Raw genomic sequence first — 19,617 nt, forward strand, 5'->3', positions numbered from 1 at the left:
CGCAAAAAAGAGAGAGCAAATTAACCTAACGGTTTTGTGACATATCTGGCCATCAACACAGGTTCCATGATCCACAACTTATGTCTGGAGATGTGCATTAGTTATTTTAGTTTAGAAAAAAAGGCTGTATATTGTGAAGAATCAAACTACAGTATTACTTTGTTATTGTTACCTTAATGATGAAGAATCTGTATCACGATGGGAACACCCACCAGCACAGAAAGGACATCCATGCACTAAGTGACCACGGGACGACACGAATCATTCCATTTTTCAGTGTATATATATCAGGCTATACTTTTAGTGAAATTGTATGTGCAAAGCACATTTGTTGGACACAAAAGATGCTTCGCTGTTGCCGAAGCTGTTTCCGTGCACGTGAGGCTTTCTAATCATCAGCAAACAGTAGCCACAAATCCATTGCATATGCATGCGAAATCACCAGAAGCCACAAATCCGCCGTTACGTGCATGCCCTGAAAGTCACAACTCACAACCTAGGTTCAACCACAGATCCCTGTACTCATGCATGAACAGCATGAGAGGAAACTAACGCGCGCACGTAGGAAGCCAGGAAGGGTATGGCTGATCAGGTGTTCTCCGACGTAGCGGCACCTCTCCTGTGCTTGTAGTCGTCCAACGGTGTGCACTCTTCGGCATCTCTTGTGCGACGGCCGCCTGCTCCTTGAGAGATGCATGTGGCCGGGGGAATGGTCCTGGGGCGTCTGGCGCCTTGTGCCTCTTGAGGGAATCGTAGTAGTCGCCAGATCGCGGTTTTGAATGGAGGCTTGGCGCTCAAACCGTAATCCCGCTCACTTGCCGCTACCTCTCGTTGCTGGGTTTCTTTATTGCTTCGTGGGAAGACTGCGTGCGGTGGAGTTTGCGTCCTGTGTTGGCTCTGCAGATTTTCGTGGGCAGGTGGGATGTAGCTGGCCCGCTCGTTCTGCATCGGTAGTTGCTGGAACACACCGCACGCCGCAAGCATTTGAGGAGATAGAGGAGAACGTGAGACTGCAGCAACGTGGTGGTGGGTCAGCAGACGCGTAACCTCACGGCGGTGTCAACGGCGGCCATGGTGTCGTGGGTGTGAGATCGATCGGCTACTGTATGCACTTGATGATTCCACCTCCTCCTCCCATCTCCCTTCTCTTCCCCATCCGCAGGTCAGTTCCTTCTATCCACCTACCGAGCGGTTTTCGTCCTCGTCTACTCCATCTCAGGAATAATGGTTGGCGGCGGCGGTCGGATCGACCCAGCTCGGGCCGTCCGCTTCGAGCGCTACCACCACGGAGCGCATCGATTCCGAGCGAGCTCCACGCCGCACTTACCATAGGTGTTACGACGATCCCGTAAGAGGGAAATAAGGTGGTTCGTGTGAGGAGGAGGATCTTAAGGAAGGAGGGGCGGAGGAGTTGCCATCATATGCGGAGGATTCCTCCGAGCCCAGAGGATGAGGAGGTGAAGAAGAGTCCCGGCTGAGACTTTTTTCCCTCGGCTCGGTTGGGCCGTTCGTGCTGAGGCCCATACGGATAACAAACCCAGCGGCGGACGGATCGTTCTTTTTTTAGGTATATAATCCTGGACACAAATGTCGATAATATTGCAGAGACAAAATTTAGTACCACCTCGAATATGTTTTAAATTCAAACTGAAAGCGTAAAATCACGGGAAAAAGCGTATTGTGACGGTGAACCCGACAAAGTCAATCCGTACTTTATTATTACTAGCAAATAGCAAATATGCCCGTGCGTTGCAACGGGAAAATTATCATAGGCCCCTATCCAATAAACATTCATCAAGACTCCTGTCCACATAGTCACAACATATTCTAATATGAGGCATTGCACCTACAACTGCTACTGAACCATGACAGCGTAAGGGAATGTTTAAAATTAAGTTCACAATGCTCGTGGTTCACATGAAGCAAATGATAGTTGCTAACCAAGGTTGACCGATATGGGTAGGGGACCGTTCTTGTCGAGAAAGACCAGGAACGTTGCTCAAAGACCTTCCATACTTAGGCTAATGTAATGTGAAAAGCTAGGAACTTATATTAGAAACACCAAGGACTATGAATTCAACTCTTCGTGCATTGGTGTTAGCTGTGAGTGGGTCGAGCGGGGCAGCCTTGTTCCTGGCAACTCCTAGGAGAGGAGCATGTTGGTGACGGGCGCCGAATGAAAGTTGTGCTTTGAACAACATAAGTAGGTTAACCAAATACTTGGGCAAAATTATTCTCCGAGCTTTCCAAACCAAGATGCCCGGATAGAATTAAGAATTTTAGAGAAAACAAATTAACCGACCCAATCAGATAAAAAAGTGCATCCATAAGTAAATGCACCCACTTTTCATGTTCATTTTAGTGTTTGCCATTGCCGAAATAATATAAAACCGGTTGTTCTTGTCGTGAAACTAAGCACACATATCAATACACAAATACACGTCTATAGGACGCCCTAGAATTAATCATTTACCCGTTGCCAACTTACATACTTTAAAGTAGTTTCTTAGTAAAAAGCACTACGTACCTAGATTTCCCACACAGTTGGCATTGTCGTTAACAAAGATTCATTTAGCAATCACAAAATATTAACTGGAAGCCATTGTTGAACAAAGTGAGAGCTCCACACCTAACAAACTTGTTCCAGAATTGCCAACACACACACGATTTGTTGTAGCACTTCAAATCAATTTCAAGCTCCGCTGAAAAAAAGAAGAAGACAATATAGTGTTTTTCCATAAACAAATGAAATCAATATTCTGGGATTTTTATTTCAACAGCAATTAGCTCTTATGGAGCGAAATCATTATTGAACTGAAGATGTAAGTCCTATCTGACTTGAGAAAAACAAATGTACATCAGATGACTTTGGGTAGGCAATAATATGTATGGATTAAAATAGTCCCATGTTTACTGTAACCACCGTTTATCTGAAATATTTCAAAAGGATTTGACCAAAAAACAATTGAATGAAGTCAGGATGAGCAATTTAATGTTCCCAAAAAACAAACTACTACTGCAGTTTGATATACAGTGGTGTTAAAGGAGGCATATAGCGTTGAATACAAATGCAACACGAAGGCTGCAACTTCCGCGAGACGGCCAACCCTTCAGGCATGAACTTGTAAAAGGATCAATCTATTGTTGTGATTGAGCAAGTCTTCGTCAAGCATGCTCTGATGATTCTAGACTACATGCTGCCATCGCTCTGGTCATCACCGTGGACGTTAGCAATTGATGTATGTTGGACTAACATGGACATCTGCTGGAGCAATTCATTACATTTTTTTGTGAAACAATTCATCAGATCGGAGCATACTCAACAACCACCCAAAGAAAACTTGATGCATGTACGGAACTTGCTCAGAAATTGGGTTTGGGGTGGTGCGGCTGCTACGGGGAGTCGAGGGAGTAGCCGACAGAGGTGGATCTGGAGGTGGAACGGCAGCGTCCAGTGGGGACAGCGCTGAGAAGAGGAGACAACTGGCGGAGGATCCGATGGAACGACGTCTCGGGCAGGGCACGGACGCGAGGCACTGCAAGCGACGACTCTCATCGACGGGAGCAGCGACGGGGTCGCAGCGCCATGGGAATGGAGGTGGTCGGTGGGGTACCATGGCCGCAAGGCCGAGCTCGCGCAGGCACGCGGAGCTCGCGGAGAGAGGGGACATGAGGGAGGAGCAGCTGTGGCGGGGCTGCAGCCGCGGGCGCCAGGGCAGGCGACCTCAACGTCGAGGGGATCGAGCGCGGGGGCTCGCGTGCCTCATAGCGTGGGGATTAGTGCAGGTGGTTGCGCTACCGGGAGGAACTGGAGCGGATCGGGGCAGAGGGTGGATTGTGGGCTAGGGTTATAGGCTTTGGAGGGGATGCAGCTGGGCCTTGGAGATGGTCGGGTCGGCCTGGCTGCTGGGCGGCCACTGCTGGGCTGCTCTGATGAGCCACTTTCGTGACGTGGTTCTCTTAATTAGTACCACCTCGCGTTTATGTTTTAAATTCAAACTGAAAGCGTAAATTCACGGGAAGAAGCGTATTGTGACGGTGAACCCGACAAAGTCAATCCGTGCTTTATTATTAGGGATAGATTAGGGATAGATAGCAAAAAGGCCCATGTGTTGCAACGGTACAAAATGAAAATGGTTATAAACTCAAAATACAATTTACAATTTAAATAATGTTGCAGGTAGCATAACAATATTAGAAGTAAATTAAAGTACCAAGGACCATATTCTTGACACAAAGAGTGATAATTCGCTAATACTTCAAGAAAGAAAAGAAATTCCCTGAGGTTAGAAGCAAAATGATGCACCTCGTGTTCGTGTTTCACTTGTGAAGCTAACGTGAAGCTGACATCAAAACAGGAAGTAAAAAATCAAAGATATTAAAAGGCTTAGTAATCAAAGGAGATAGGCAACGTCCAACAAAAAGAGAAAACATTAATATTCGGAGTAATTGCGTACCAGTCACGCCTTAAACCATTTGGTACACAATGATTGTTGCATATAAGGAGTAAGTATATTTCCTTTTTTGCGAAAAACTTTATCTTAGCCTGCGTGCCACTTGTAGTATCTTTCTCTGTTCAACTTGTGGAATATTGTAATTTAAAAAAACATGTGGAATATTGGCACATTTTGGACCCATTCCAGGCATTGTGCATGAATGCCGATTTAATCGGTCTCTTTAATTAATAATCGGCCTCCATTAAATCCATCAATCCGCCTTTAATTAATTCCTCCATTCCATTCCACTTGTAGTATGAGCAAGATTTAATTGGGGTCTTTCTCCCATAATTCGGGATTGCTGCGATTTGATCTGGTCTCTCTCCCATTAATTTCACCAAACCATCTCTCTCCCCATAATTTTCCCTTTCATTCCTTCCATATATGAGCGCCCGATTTAATTCTCCTTTATAATTCCTCTTCTCCCTTAATTCCTTCTTTTTGGGAAGCATGATCGCTATGTATACGTATCCTCTCTACTTTTACATGTAAACATGACTTGTCTCAATTGGTGGCAGCGCTCAACATTGAAGTGGAGGTTGTGAGCTCGATCCCCCGTGAGCAATTATTTTTCTCCGCCTTCTTTATTTTCACAACAGCCTGATAGCGGGCTGAGGCCCGATGTGGCGATGTGGCCCAAGCACTTGACGTAGGAAGGATCGCGACGGACCGGACCAACCGACGAAGAAAACGTGGATTTGTATGCAAACGGAGAAAATTATAAAATTTACGAAAAGCGTAAATTCACGGGAAGAAGCGTATATGACGGTGAAGCCGACAAAGTCAATCCGTGCTTTATTATTAAAAAAAATAGGGATACACTAGGAAAATTGCCCGTGCGTTGCAACGGGAGAAAAAGCCACATGCCCATTGCCCGTGCTTCACTATTGGTTAAACAACAACTGCGATAAACCAAGCAGTAGCCGACAATGCAGCTAAATGAACCAAATGGATTTTTTTGAACATAAATGAACGAAATCTTTATCTTTACCTAATATTAAAGTACGGATGGTTTCTCCACTCTTTTTGGTTAGGATTTTTCGTCCGTCCAGGTGTTTTCGTTCTCGATCCCCCGTGAGCAATTATTTTTCTCCGCCTTCTTTATTTTCACAACAGCCTGATAGCGGGCTGAGGCCCAATGTGGCGATGTGGCCCAAGCACTTGACGTAGGAAGGATCGCGACGGACCGGATCAACCGACGAAGAAAACGTGGATTTGTATGCAAACGGAGAAAATTATAAAATTTACGGAAAGCGTAAATTCACGGGAAGAAGCGTATTATGACGGTGAAGCCGACAAAGTCAATCCGTGCTTTATTATTAAAAAAATAGGGATAGACTAGGAAAATTGCCCGTGCGTTGCAACGGGAGAAAAAGCTACATGCCCATTGCCCGTGCTTCACTATTGGTTAAACAACAACTGCGATAAACCAAGCAGTAGCCGACAATGCAGCTAAATGAACCAAATGGATTTTTTTGAACATAAATGAACGAAATCTTTATCTTTACCTAATATTAAAGTACGGATGGTTTCTCCACTCTTTTTGGTTAGGATTTTTCGTCCGTCCAGGTGTTTTCGTTCTCGATCCCCCGTGAGCAATTATTTTTCTCCGCCTTCTTTATTTTCACAACAGCCTGATAGCGGGCTGAGGCCCAATGTGGCGATGTGGCCCAAGCACTTGACGTAGGAAGGATCGCGACGGACCGGATCAACCGACGAAGAAAACGTGGATTTGTATGCAAACGGAGAAAATTATAAAATTTACGGAAAGCGTAAATTCACGGGAAGAAGCGTATTATGACGGTGAAGCCGACAAAGTCAATCCGTGCTTTATTATTAAAAAAATAGGGATAGACTAGGAAATTGCCCGTGCGTTACAACGGGAGAAAAAGCCACATGCCCATTGCCCGTGCTTCACTATTGGTTAAACAACAACTGCGATAAACCAAGCAGTAGCCGACAATGCAGCTAAATGAACCAAATGGATTTTTTTGAACATAAATGAACGAAATCTTTATCTTTACCTAATATTAAAGTACGGATGGTTTCTCCACTCTTTTTGGTAGGTTAGGATTTTTCGTCCGTCCAGGTGTTTTCGTTCTCGATCCCCCGTGAGCAATTATTTTTCTCCGCCTTCTTTATTTTCACAACAGCCTGATAGCGGGCTGAGGCCCAATGTGGCGATGTGGCCCAAGCACTTGACGTAGGAAGGATCGCGACGGACCGGATCAACCGACGAAGAAAACGTGGATTTGTATGCAAACGGAGAAAATTATAAAATTTACGGAAAGCGTAAATTCACGGGAAGAAGCGTATTATGACGGTGAAGCCGACAAAGTCAATCCGTGCTTTATTATTAAAAAAAATAGGGATAGACTAGGAAAATTGCCCGTGCGTTGCAACGGAAGAAAAAGCCACATGCCCATTGCCCGTGCTTCACTATTGGTTAAACAACAACTGCGATAAACCAAGCAGTAGCCGACAATGCAGCTAAATGAACCAAATGGATTTTTTTGAACATAAATGAACGAAATCTTTATCTTTACCTAATATTAAAGTACGGATGGTTTCTCCACTCTTTTTGGTAGGTTAGGATTTTTCGTCCGTCCAGGTGTTTTCGTTCTCGATCCCCCGTGAGCAATTATTTTTCTCCGCCTTCTTTATTTTCACAACAGCCTGATAGCGGGCTGAGGCCCAATGTGGCGATGTGGCCCAAGCACTTGACGTAGGAAGGATCGCGACGGACCGGATCAACCGATGAAGAAAACGTGGATTTGTATGCAAACGGAGAAAATTATAAAATTTACGGAAAGCGTAAATTCACGGGAAGAAGCGTATTATGACGGTGAAGCCGACAAAGTCAATCCGTGCTTTATTATTAAAAAAAAATAGGGATAGACTAGGAAAATTGCCCGTGCGTTGCAACGGAAGAAAAAGCCACATGCCCATTGCCCGTGCTTCACTATTGGTTAAACAACAACTGCGATAAACCAAGCAGTAGCCGACAATGCAGCTAAATGAACCAAATGGATTTTTTTGAACATAAATGAACGAAATCTTTATCTTTACCTAATATTAAAGTACGGATGGTTTCTCCACTCTTTTTGGTAGGTTAGGATTTTTCGTCCGTCCAGGTGTTTTCGTTCTCGATCCCCCGTGAGCAATTATTTTTCTCCGCCTTCTTTATTTTCACAACAGCCTGATAGCGGGCTGAGGCCCAATGTGGCGATGTGGCCCAAGCACTTGACGTAGGAAGGATCGCGACGGACCGGATCAACCGACGAAGAAAACGTGGATTTGTATGCAAACGGAGAAAATTATAAAATTTACGGAAAGCGTAAATTCACGGGAAGAAGCGTATTATGACGGTGAAGCCGACAAAGTCAATCCGTGCTTTATTATTAAAAAAAAATAGGGATAGACTAGGAAAATTGCCCGTGCGTTGCAACGGAAGAAAAAGCCACATGCCCATTGCCCGTGCTTCACTATTGGTTAAACAACAACTGCGATAAACCAAGCAGTAGCCGACAATGCAGCTAAATGAACCAAATGGATTTTTTTGAACATAAATGAACGAAATCTTTATCTTTACCTAATATTAAAGTACGGATGGTTTCTCCACTCTTTTTGGTAGGTTAGGATTTTTCGTCCGTCCAGGTGTTTTCGTTCTCGATCCCCCGTGAGCAATTATTTTTCTCCGCCTTCTTTATTTTCACAACAGCCTGATAGCGGGCTGAGGCCCAATGTGGCGATGTGGCCCAAGCACTTGACGTAGGAAGGATCGCGACGGACCGGATCAACCGATGAAGAAAACGTGGATTTGTATGCAAACGGAGAAAATTATAAAATTTACGGAAAGCGTAAATTCACGGGAAGAAGCGTATTATGACGGTGAAGCCGACAAAGTCAATCCGTGCTTTATTATTAAAAAAAAATAGGGATAGACTAGGAAAATTGCCCGTGCGTTGCAACGGAAGAAAAAGCCACATGCCCATTGCCCGTGCTTCACTATTGGTTAAACAACAACTGCGATAAACCAAGCAGTAGCCGACAATGCAGCTAAATGAACCAAATGGATTTTTTTGAACATAAATGAACGAAATCTTTATCTTTACCTAATATTAAAGTACGGATGGTTTCTCCACTCTTTTTGGTAGGTTAGGATTTTTCGTCCGTCCAGGTGTTTTCGTTCTCGATCCCCCGTGAGCAATTATTTTTCTCCGCCTTCTTTATTTTCACAACAGCCTGATAGCGGGCTGAGGCCCAATGTGGCGATGTGGCCCAAGCACTTGACGTAGGAAGGATCGCGACGGACCGGATCAACCGATGAAGAAAACGTGGATTTGTATGCAAACGGAGAAAATTATAAAATTTACGGAAAGCGTAAATTCACGGGAAGAAGCGTATTATGACGGTGAAGCCGACAAAGTCAATCCGTGCTTTATTATTAAAAAAAAATAGGGATAGACTAGGAAAATTGCCCGTGCGTTGCAACGGAAGAAAAAGCCACATGCCCATTGCCCGTGCTTCACTATTGGTTAAACAACAACTGCGATAAACCAAGCAGTAGCCGACAATGCAGCTAAATGAACCAAATGGATTTTTTTGAACATAAATGAACGAAATCTTTATCTTTACCTAATATTAAAGTACGGATGGTTTCTCCACTCTTTTTGGTAGGTTAGGATTTTTCGTCCGTCCAGGTGTTTTCGTTCGCGTCAGAAAAAAAAAACTGCACGGCGAATACTCGAACCCAGGCGATCTCGCTAGGGAAATAAGAGTGCTAGCCACTGGGCTAACAAAGACTTGCGGTTTAATAATCGCGCACTCAGGTATATGTACACATCTACTCCCTCCGTTCCTAAATATTTGTCTTTCTAAACATTTCAAATGACTATCACATACGGATGTATGTAGACATATTTTAGAGTATAGATTCACTCATTTTACTCCGTATGTAGTCACTTGTTGAAATGCCTAGAAAGACAAGTATTTAGGAACGGAGGGAGTACCTCACAGTCAGGAAAAAAATGAACATATGCACCAAAACGTGCACTATCGTGAAATTAGCCTCAACTAAAGCTTAAAAAAAAACGAGCCCCAACTAAAAAATACGTATGCATCTGCACGCACTCAAGGAAAAAAAACCGCATACATGTGTGTTGGACGAGCACAGCCACGGCGGCCATGCATGCCGTTTGTGGCCGGAATATCAATCGGCCATATGCTCCGCGCATCATCATGTGCTTAACTCAAAATTTCTTTTCATCTCTACCATACTACAAGTAATGTATGCACATAAACAAGTCTTTGCAGTGATTTGGTGCCCGGGCTCTGATCAAAGAAGATTTCACAAAAAAAATTAAAAATTCAAAGAAATTTTAAAAAGTTCCAAAAACAAATGATAGAAAATTTATTGCGTGAGGTCCGCTTCAATTTTAGCTCATTTGAACATCTGAGTAGCTCTCAGCAAAAAAGACAAATCAGATCAAAACAGTACATGAACAGTAAACTGTTTTACAACCCAAATTTGTTTTTTTTTTGCCGAGAGCTACTCAGATGCCCAAATAATTTGAAAATTGGGGCGGACCTCACGCATCAAATTGTTTACCACGCAAAAAAATGGATTTTTTATTTTTTCTTGCATTTGTTTTGATTTTTTCTTCAACACGGATGCAGATGAGTCTGGTCTCAGAAAAGGATTTGATTCGTGAACTACTTATTAAAAAAACAGGAAATGAACCTGTGAACATGCGTTGGTCTAGACTAAACCAGCCGCGTCGCTGGCGCTTCTCCAGCCTGGATTCGTTGCTCGCAGAGGTTATCTGGATCCCGATGTCTCACATCGTACAGGAGGAGTTCGTTGGACTTTGACTGCGGCCATCCATTGCCCCATGCCACGATCTTGTTGAGTCATCATAGCTACATATTCTCCCATTCGTATCTATTCCATCATGTAGGCATGCAAATCATAGCAGAACAATGTAACAATCAATGATTTAATTAGCCTAGCATGGCACGGAGAGAGTCAAATCGACACATCTATCGCCGCATGCATGTACCATGAAGATGAATCCAGCAAGGGTACTTACCTCTAACTCCGCCGCAGCGGAATCCATCTGCCCAAGCAAAGTTGTCGCTGCTGGTCACTCCATGTTCGTCCCATGCACTCCGCTGGCCTCCAGGATCACAACTCTAGAAGGAATCTGCCAAGATCAAATTTCAACGGGCACTTGAAGCCGCACGTCGGCCCTGGCGCTAACATGGATGGGGCGGTCTGGCTCCTCGTTGATCCCGCCCAGCATGTACAGATACTCGTGCGTCGCGACCAGAAACTGGCAGCCACAAGGGCGTCAATTCCAACACATGCGACGCCATCGAGAGCGCCCCGCGCTACCGGTGAGAGCAAATGCCGCCCGAGTCAGGATCGCTAGATGAGGCGTGCAAAGAAACATAGAGAGGAGAAACGTTGGCCGTAGCTGAGCTGATGCGATTGTCTCCACAAAGGCTCTTAGTTTCTCCATCCCTGTTGTATGAGGAGCCGGTAGATAGCAGGGTAGACCCACAGTGTGCGCCAGGAAAGAACATGGAAGATCACAGAGCCGTGGTCATTGATGGGAGGCAGCAAATCAGACGCACAATTGGAATGATGATCTGCAGAAGCGCAGCGCCCCAGCCCATGCCGTCGAACACGGCAGGCAACAACGCACAGAACGGAGCAGGTCCCGTGGGAAGGACTGTTGGCCGGCAATCTGTCGTAGCAGCGCCACGATCCGATCTGATTTGGGGATTCCATCGAGGGACTAGTGTCCTTTCTGTATGGCGAGTACTAGGCGTCATCCGGATGACAGGAGCCAATTGTAAACCGCCTCTCCCGCCGTTGGATTAAACTCTGCGCAGCCGTCTGATTTGACAAAAAGGACCACAAGCGCAACGCTATGGAATTTGAATCCGTCGCCTCTGCAGCGCGACACCAATCCATCGCCGATGATCCATTGCAGTTCCATGGAAGCACAGATAGCCAGCCCCCCGGCAATGCTCCGGGGCAGCACTGCACGGTGCAGCAAAGCTCCGTCACAGCACCACGGTCCAGAGATGCTTCATTGAAGCTCCATGGCAGCACTGCGCGGTGCTGCCAAGCTCCATCCCAGCAATGACGCCCCAAGTGACGCTCCATGGCAGCACATCGCTCAGACCATCGTCGGACCTGTCGTCGCAGCATGACTTGCAGTTGTTCGTGGATGAGCTCCATTGCAACCCGATGGAGCTCCAGCGCAGCAACGACACTCCGGCGAAGCTTCAATGCCAGCACTGACGGCCTCCGGTGAGCTCCATTGCAACCCAACGGAGCTCCAGAGCAGCAACGACGCTCCCCCGGCAGCCCGCGTCGGCGACCGCACGTCACCGGAGCCGCCGGCAGCTACTGCATCGCAGCTCCAAGAGTCGTCGGCAACCGCTGCATCGCACCACCGGGAGTCACCAGGTGCTGCTTCATAGCACCACCGAGTGTGACGAAAAAACTTGGATGCAACACCGACGAGCTCCGGCGAAGCTTCATTGACGCACCGGCGAAGCTTCATTGGAGCACCGGTGAAGTTTCATTGGAGCATCGCCTGCTGCGATGCAGCTCTGCCGCCCTCCATGGCAGCAGCGCCGGTGGCTTCATTGGAGCACCGGTGGCCACGACGAGGGCTTCATTGCAGCTCCGATGAAGCTCCATTGCAGCCGCGGCGGAGCTCCAACGACCCGGACGAGGCCCCATTGCAGCCGCGGCGGAGCTCCAACGACCCGGACGACGCTCCATTGCAGCCCCGGGCGCGCTTCATTGGAGCGCCGGCGACAACGGCGGACGTTGCTACGCAGCACGCGACAGTCGTGGCGGAAGCTCCAGGTCGGCGAACCGGCTCGGCCACGCGGGCACCTCGACGGCGCCGACGACGCCACCTGCCGCCCGTCCGCGAACGCCCGGCTCAGCCCGCCCACGCGCCGCGGCGGCTCGCCCCTGGGCGCCCTGTCGGTGCGCTGAAACGCGCGGTGTGGCCGCCGGGGAGGAGGTCGGCGAGTCGAAGGCCATAGCCGGTCGGGATCTGGGGTGGGGGGTGGTGATCTGGAGGGTGATGTCGCGTGGGGGAGGGGAATGGTGGAGGAAGATGACGACTTGGTCCAGGAAAAGCGAAGGAAGAAGATGAGAAGACCGACGAGTGGACGAGAAGGCACCAGGAAAAGATAAGGCTCGCGGTGGACTCGCGTGGACACGTGTCGCGCAGAGGACCAGGTTTACGCGACGCTGTTTTCAGCCGGTCTAAAGCAAGCGTTTTCCTTTCTGTATGTACCTTCGGCTTGTGGAACGGGTAAAGAGTCCATATCGGAAACCACGGGGCTTGCTTGAGCAGAGTTCATGTCGAAGTAAGGACAGGAAAAGGCTGCGTGGAAATTTATTTTCCGATCGGGGCTGATTGTTTCTTTTGCCCAAAAAACTGAAAAACTGAAAGCGTAAATTCACGGGAAGAAGCGCATTGTGACTGTGAACCCGACAAAGTAATAATATATAATATAATATATATATATATATATATATATATATATATATATATATTAATAATCGTTCAAGAGAAAGATCCAGACCCTTGTCGTTACGGCTATCCGGACGGTGTCTCCGGCTCAGCGATGGCTCCGTCCTCGGCTCAACCCGGCATGCATATCCAGACATGGTGAACATCTTTCGGTACAGCGTGGCCAGTACTTCTCCCTGGCAGCACATGCTTGAATCACTCTTATTCGGCTCAGGTGGAGCGCCATCCCCATCGCCATAATCAAGAGAAAGATCCAGACCCTTGTTGACATTGGCGCCATCAATCAAGGTATATAAAATAATTAACTAATTAATTTGTTTCATCTGGCCAGAAGCCCAAACAGAGACTCAGTAATTCATATTGACAATGTCACAACCCACTGTACATATTCAGGTTAGCAACAACTGATTGTGCCCATGGCTGAAAGACCGCCTACTACTGGAGCTCATCCCCTGTCTTAAGGCCTCTTCAGTTCACTCCTCCACCATGGGGTAAACAATCGCTCAAATAGACAAATTCCACAAGCCACATGTATCTTGAGCTTCTAGCCACTTGGTGACGTTTTTCCGCTTTCTTTTGTGTTCTCTCGAGCGCCTTTGTGATGTCGGTCCAGTAGACTTGTATTTTTGTTGCGGCACTTGACTGGGTTGTGTGGACATGTTGGCTGCTTCATATATAAAACAGGGCTAAAACCTGTTTCGAGATATCTATCTTGTGCATGTTCATGTGTAGGTGCGGAGCTGCTCATTTCTGCATTTTGCTTGACAAAATCCACTGCTGCATGGGATATCTTTATAACCATCGACATGGATGTTCAGGTTTGGTACCATGAATGCACATATATATTGATGCCAATACGTATGTATGCAGAGAAAAAAATATATTACGATGTGTGTGTCTCTTATCATACAGTCCTACCACTTCATGGATGGAATTGTTTATGGATCATTTACAGATGGCAAGTTTTTATGGTTTCCAGGCAAGCAAGCTTCCTGCAGTTTCACATGAGACAATCATGCTCAGACCAGAAGAACAATTATTTCGACAAGGATGAGATGATTGCATTGAATGCTTGGCACCATATTGATTGCGAGACGAGAAGCTATCTAGAGGAAGTTCCTGCCTGGTCTGCTTGGGATATACAAAGTATGTATACCTTTCTTCTATTCTACCTATGTTTTCTGAACCATATATATGACAATTCTTAGGACTGCATCAATAAGCTTAATTTACCTGATGATGAAAATTCTCTGGCTCACTGAAATATATTTCATTAAGCACTATTTATTGGTAATATTGTGCTGAAATATTGCAGGGTCCATACTATTGCACCGTGTGACCAGACGAGTCATTTGGCACAAGCACAGATGATGCCTATGACCCAATATAAAAGATGGTGCTAGGAGAGCTTACTTTGGCTTTCATCACCAACTTTGGACCTGCTATGTAATTGTGTAAAATAAGTTGTATTGGTTCAGTTTATATATGTCCATGGTTTTGCTCCCATCACAAATATCTGACAACTAGATAGTTCCCGGGTTCAGTATTGCATATAGTTTACCTATCTTACTCGGTTATTCTGTATAATGCTTTTGAATCTTCTGTTAAAAAGACCTACAAACGAGCTTTTCCATTGTTCGCCATCCATGCACGCATTAAGGTCGGTTTATTCAATTTTTTTGATCCGACTTCTATAGTCTGTTGTACTTATTCAATGTGCTATTCAAGTAGGCGCTGTGGTTTTGGGAGAACAGGAGAGCAAATTTTTAGCTATGTGTTGTTAAGAGGTTGGGATTAACCTTCAGAATTTTGACCCTCGGATTTTTTGTATGTGACGCCCCCGATTTGACCGTACACTAATCATGCACGCAAATGTGTACGATTAAGATCAGGGACTCATGGAAAGATATCACAACACCACTCTAAAACATAAATAAGTCATACAAGCATCATAATACAAGCCAGGGGCCTCGAGGGCTCGAATACAAGTGCTCGATCATAGACGAGTCAGCGGAAGCAACAATATCTGAGTACAGACATAAGTTAAACAAGTTTGCCTTAAGAAGGCTAGCACAAATTGGGATACAGATCAAACGAGGCGCAGGCCTCCTGCCTGGGATCCTCCTAACTACTCCTGGTCGTCGTCAGCGGGCTGCACGTAGTAGTAGGCACCTCCAGTGTCGTAGGTGTCGTCGTCGACGGTGGCGTCTGGCTCCTGGGCTCCAGCATCTGGTTGCGACAACCAGATAGAAAGGAAAGGGGGAAAAGAGGGAGAGAAGCAACCGTGAGTACTCATCCAAAGTACTCGCAAGCAAGGAACTACACTACATATGCATGGGTATATGTGTAAAGGGCCATATCAGTGGACTGAACTGCAGAATGCCAGAATAAGAGGGGGGATAGCTAGTCCTGTCGAAGACTACGCTTCTAGCCATCTCCATCTTGCAGCATGTAGAAGAGAGTAAATTGAAGTCCTCCGAGTAGCATCGCATAGCATAATCCAACCCGGCGATCCCCTCCTCGTCGCCCTGTTAGAGAGCGATCACCGGGTTATATTTGGCACTTGGAAGGGTGTGTTTTATTAAGTATCCAGTTCTAGTTGTCATAAGGTCAAGGTACAACTTCGGGTCGTCCTTTTACCGAGGGACACGGCCGTTCGAATAGATAAACTTCCCTGCAGGGGTGCACCACATAACCCAACACGCTCGATCCCATTTGGCCGGACACACTTTTCTGGGTCATGCCCGGCCTCGGAAGATCAACACGTCGCAGCCCAACCTAAGCACAACAGAGAGGTCAGCACGCCGGTCTAAATCCTATGCGCGCAGGGGTCTGGGCCCATCGCCCATTGCACACCTGCACGTTGCGTACGCGGCCGGAAGCAGACCTAGCCTAGTGGCGTTCCAGTCCAATCCGGCGCGCGCCACTCAGTCGCTGACGTCACGAAGGCTTCGGCTGATACCACGACGCCGGGATACCCATAACTACTCCCGCGTAGATGGTTAGTGCGTATAGACCAAATGGCCAGACTCAGATCAAATACCAAGAACTCGTTATGCGTGTTATGTCGCAGTAACCGCGGACGCCGTCCAGGGCCAGGCCCACCTCTCACCTAGGCGGTCTCAACCTGCCCTGTCGCTCCGCCACAAAGATCCACTTGCGGGTACTCCTACGAGCCGACTCGACTTTAGTCTCCACCTGTGTCATGTATAGAGTATATAAGTATATACCCGTGATCAACGCCCAGGTGATCACGGCCCGATAGTATAACACAACAGACGGACAAGAATGTAGGGCCACTGATGAATAACTAGCATCCTATACTAAGCATGTAGGGTTGCAGGTAAAGGTAACAACAGTAGAAGCAAGGACAGGCTATGCATCAGGATAGGATTAACGGAAAGCAGTAACAGGATATACTACTCTAATGCAAGCAGTATAGATAAGAATAGGCGATATTTGGTGATCAAGGGGGGGGGGCTTGCCTGGTTGCTCTGGCAAGTAGGAGGGATCGTCAACTCCGTAGTCGAACTGGGCAGCAGCAGCGTCGGTCTCGTAGTCTACCGGAGAGAAGAGAGGGAAGAAACAGTAAATACAATGCAAACATAAGCATGACGATGCGTGACATGACAATGAGCGGTGCTAGGTGTGTACTAACGCAGCAGTAGGTGGTACCGGCGAAGGGGGGGAACATCCGGGAAAGTATTCCCGATGTTTCGCGCTTTCGGACAGACGGACCGGAGGGGGAAAGTTCCATGTTCGCTATGTTAGGAACGTGTGGCTGACAAACGGACTGCGTATTCGGATTCGTCTCGTCGTTCTGAGCAACTTTCATGTACAAAGTTTTTTCATCCGAGCTACGGTTTATTTTATATGAATTTTAAAAGATTTAAATTAATTTCTGGAATTTATTTAATTATTTTATATATACATTATCCGAAACAGTGTTGTGATGACATCAGCATGACATCATGCTGACGTCAGCAGTCATCTGACACGTGGGTCCCACATGTCATAGACTGATTTGGGTAATTAGGGTTAACCAATTAATTAACTATTAATTAAATTAACTAATTAATTAGATTAATCTAAACAGGGTTAATTAACTTAATTAATTAACTAATTAATTATTTTTATTTTATTTATTTATTTATTAATTTTTATTAATTAATTTATTATTTTTATTATTATTATATGTATTTTTTTAAATCATCATTTTTTTCTTTTCGTTCTGTGGGCTGGGCCCAACATGTCATTGGCCCCGCAGGGCATAACAGGCGCACGGGCGTTGCGGGCAGAGCCCCGTGAGTGTGCGGGCGTGCGGGCGCTGGCCTGCGCATGGCCAACGGGGCGGCCGGGCGACGGCGGCAAGGCGCCGGCCAGGTGAGGCGTCGGAGGTGAGGCGTGCGGCGGCGTGCGCAAGCTGCAGCGGTGGAGGTGGTGGCGGGGTCGCGCGGTGCGTTGGGGCCGGCCATGGCGCGGCCAGCAGGGGGGTCCGGGAGGCGCGGCAGTGGCGGCGAGGGACGAAGCAGGTGGCCAGACAGTGGCGGAGTGGCGAGCGGGTGAGCGGACGCGCAGGTGATGGCGCAGCGTCGAGCATGGCGGGGGGCAGCGGCGGGGTGTGTGTGCCCGTTGGGCGGGCGGCGGGCGTGCGATGGCTTTCGAGCAAGGGCTGCGGGCGGGGCCGGCGAGGACGGTCGGAGCGGGGAGGGTTGCGGGAGGCCGGGTCGAGGCCAGCGGCGCAGGCAAGGGGCGGCAGTGGCAGCCGCAGAGGGCGCCGGCGGGGGCGAAGCAGCGCGGGGCCGGTGGCCATTGGGGACGGCACCAGGGCCAGGGAGAGAGAGAGGGAGCGGGGGCGCGCGGAGACGAGCGCGGCCGAGCGCGCGCGGGGCACGGCGACCGCGGCGAGCAGGGGAGGGGATGAGCACGGCCGAGGGCCTCACCGCGGGCGTAGGGTCAGGGCAGCGGGGCTCGGGGTGGTCGACGGCGACGACCGGGCGACGGGGAGGCAGGCCGGAGGGGAGGTCCGGCGAGGACGAGCTCCGGGCGGCGACGGCGTACTGGCGCAGGGTCGGCGGTCTCCTCTCGATCCCGATCCAAATCGGGGGAGAGGGGGAGATATTTCGTGGGGAGGGGAGTGTCGGTGGAGTGGGTGGGGTGAGGGGATAAGTAGGGGTGGGTGGCCGGCTGGGCCTGGTGGTTTGGCCCAGTTGGGCCACGGCCCAGGGGGGTTTTCTGCTTTTTTTTTTTTTTGCTTTCTCTTTTGTATTTTCTTTCTTTTATTTATTTTCTTTTATGTTTTAAATCATTTTAAATTGTCTAGGCATTTTATAAAAATGTGTTTATTACACCATATTCACTTATGCAAAATATGGCATCTCCCGAACATTTTTGTTTTAAATTTTGAAAAACTTTTATTGTCGACATTAATTTAAATTTGAATTTTAAAACGGTTTGACCTAACGGTAGATTAACAACAGTAACTGTGGTGACCTGGCACCATTAGCGTGGGATTACTGTGGCTTGATTATCCGGGCGTTACAAAACTCCTCCACTACAAGAAATCTCGTCCCGAGATTTAGGAGGTAGATGGAAAAAGTGCGGGGTATTCTTCACGCAGGCGATCCTCGCGTTCCCAAGTGGCCTCATCTTCAGGATGGTGCGACCACTGGACTTTGAGAAACTTGATCGCCTTTTGACGTGTGCGGCGTTCAGCTTGGTCGAGAATGCGGACCGGATGCTCCTTATAGAAGAGGTCCTGCTGCAATTCGAGCACTTCATGATCCACTGCTCGGATTGGGTCCTTGAAGCAACGGCAGAGCTGTGACACATGGAACACATCGTGAACCTGAGAAAGGTTCGGCGGAAGTTCCAATGGTATGCCACTTTTCCACGCCTTTCGAGAATAGTGAATGGGCCAATATAGCGAGGAGCTAGTTTGCCCTTGATTCCGAAGCGGTGAGCACCCTTCATTGGTGTGACTCGAAGATAAGCCTTCTCGCCAGGTTGATAGACCATGTCTTTATGATGACGGTCATACTGACTCTTCTGACGTGACTGAGCAGTCTTGAGATTCTCACGAATAATGCGGACTTGTTCTTCGGCATGTTGGATAATATCCGGACCGAAGAGTGGACGTTCCCCTGTTTCTGACCAGTTCAGAGGGGTTCGGCACTTTCGTCCATATAACACTTCGAAGGGGGCCATCTTTAGACTAGCTTGATAGCTATTATTATAAGAGAACTCAGCATACGGGAGAGATTCCTCCCATTTCTTGCCGAAGGAAATAACACAAGCTCGAAGCATGTCTTCGAGAACTTGGTTGACGCGTTCAACTTGCCCTTGCGACTGACGATGAAATGCAGTACTGAATGACAGATGAGTTCCCAAAGCTTCTTGGAAACTTGCCCAGAATCTTGAAGTGAATAAGCTGCCACGGTCTGAGCTGATAACCAATGGAATACCGTGGAGTGAAACAATCCTGGACATATAGAGCGTTACCAGCTAACTAGCAGTGATTGTTTCTTTGACCGCTAGGAAATGTGCAA

At 47.5% G+C, this 19,617-nt stretch overlaps 1 long non-coding RNA gene across 1 annotated transcript; it reads right to left on the reverse strand.

The window, feature by feature from the left end:
* Nucleotides 1-10,176: 10,176 nt before the first annotated feature.
* On the reverse strand, nucleotides 10,177-12,470 carry LOC123497421 (uncharacterized). The gene is made up of 2 exons (XR_006671116.2): nucleotides 10,589-12,470; nucleotides 10,177-10,440 (listed from the first exon to the last, which is right to left on the reverse strand). It is a non-coding gene; the product is annotated as an uncharacterized lncRNA (long non-coding RNA).
* Between the last annotated feature and the right edge of the window lie 7,147 nt (nucleotides 12,471-19,617).

Source organism: Aegilops tauschii, chromosome 2 (genome assembly GCF_002575655.3).
Source record: "Aegilops tauschii subsp. strangulata cultivar AL8/78 chromosome 2, Aet v6.0, whole genome shotgun sequence".
NCBI lineage: Eukaryota > Viridiplantae > Streptophyta > Magnoliopsida > Poales > Poaceae > Aegilops > Aegilops tauschii.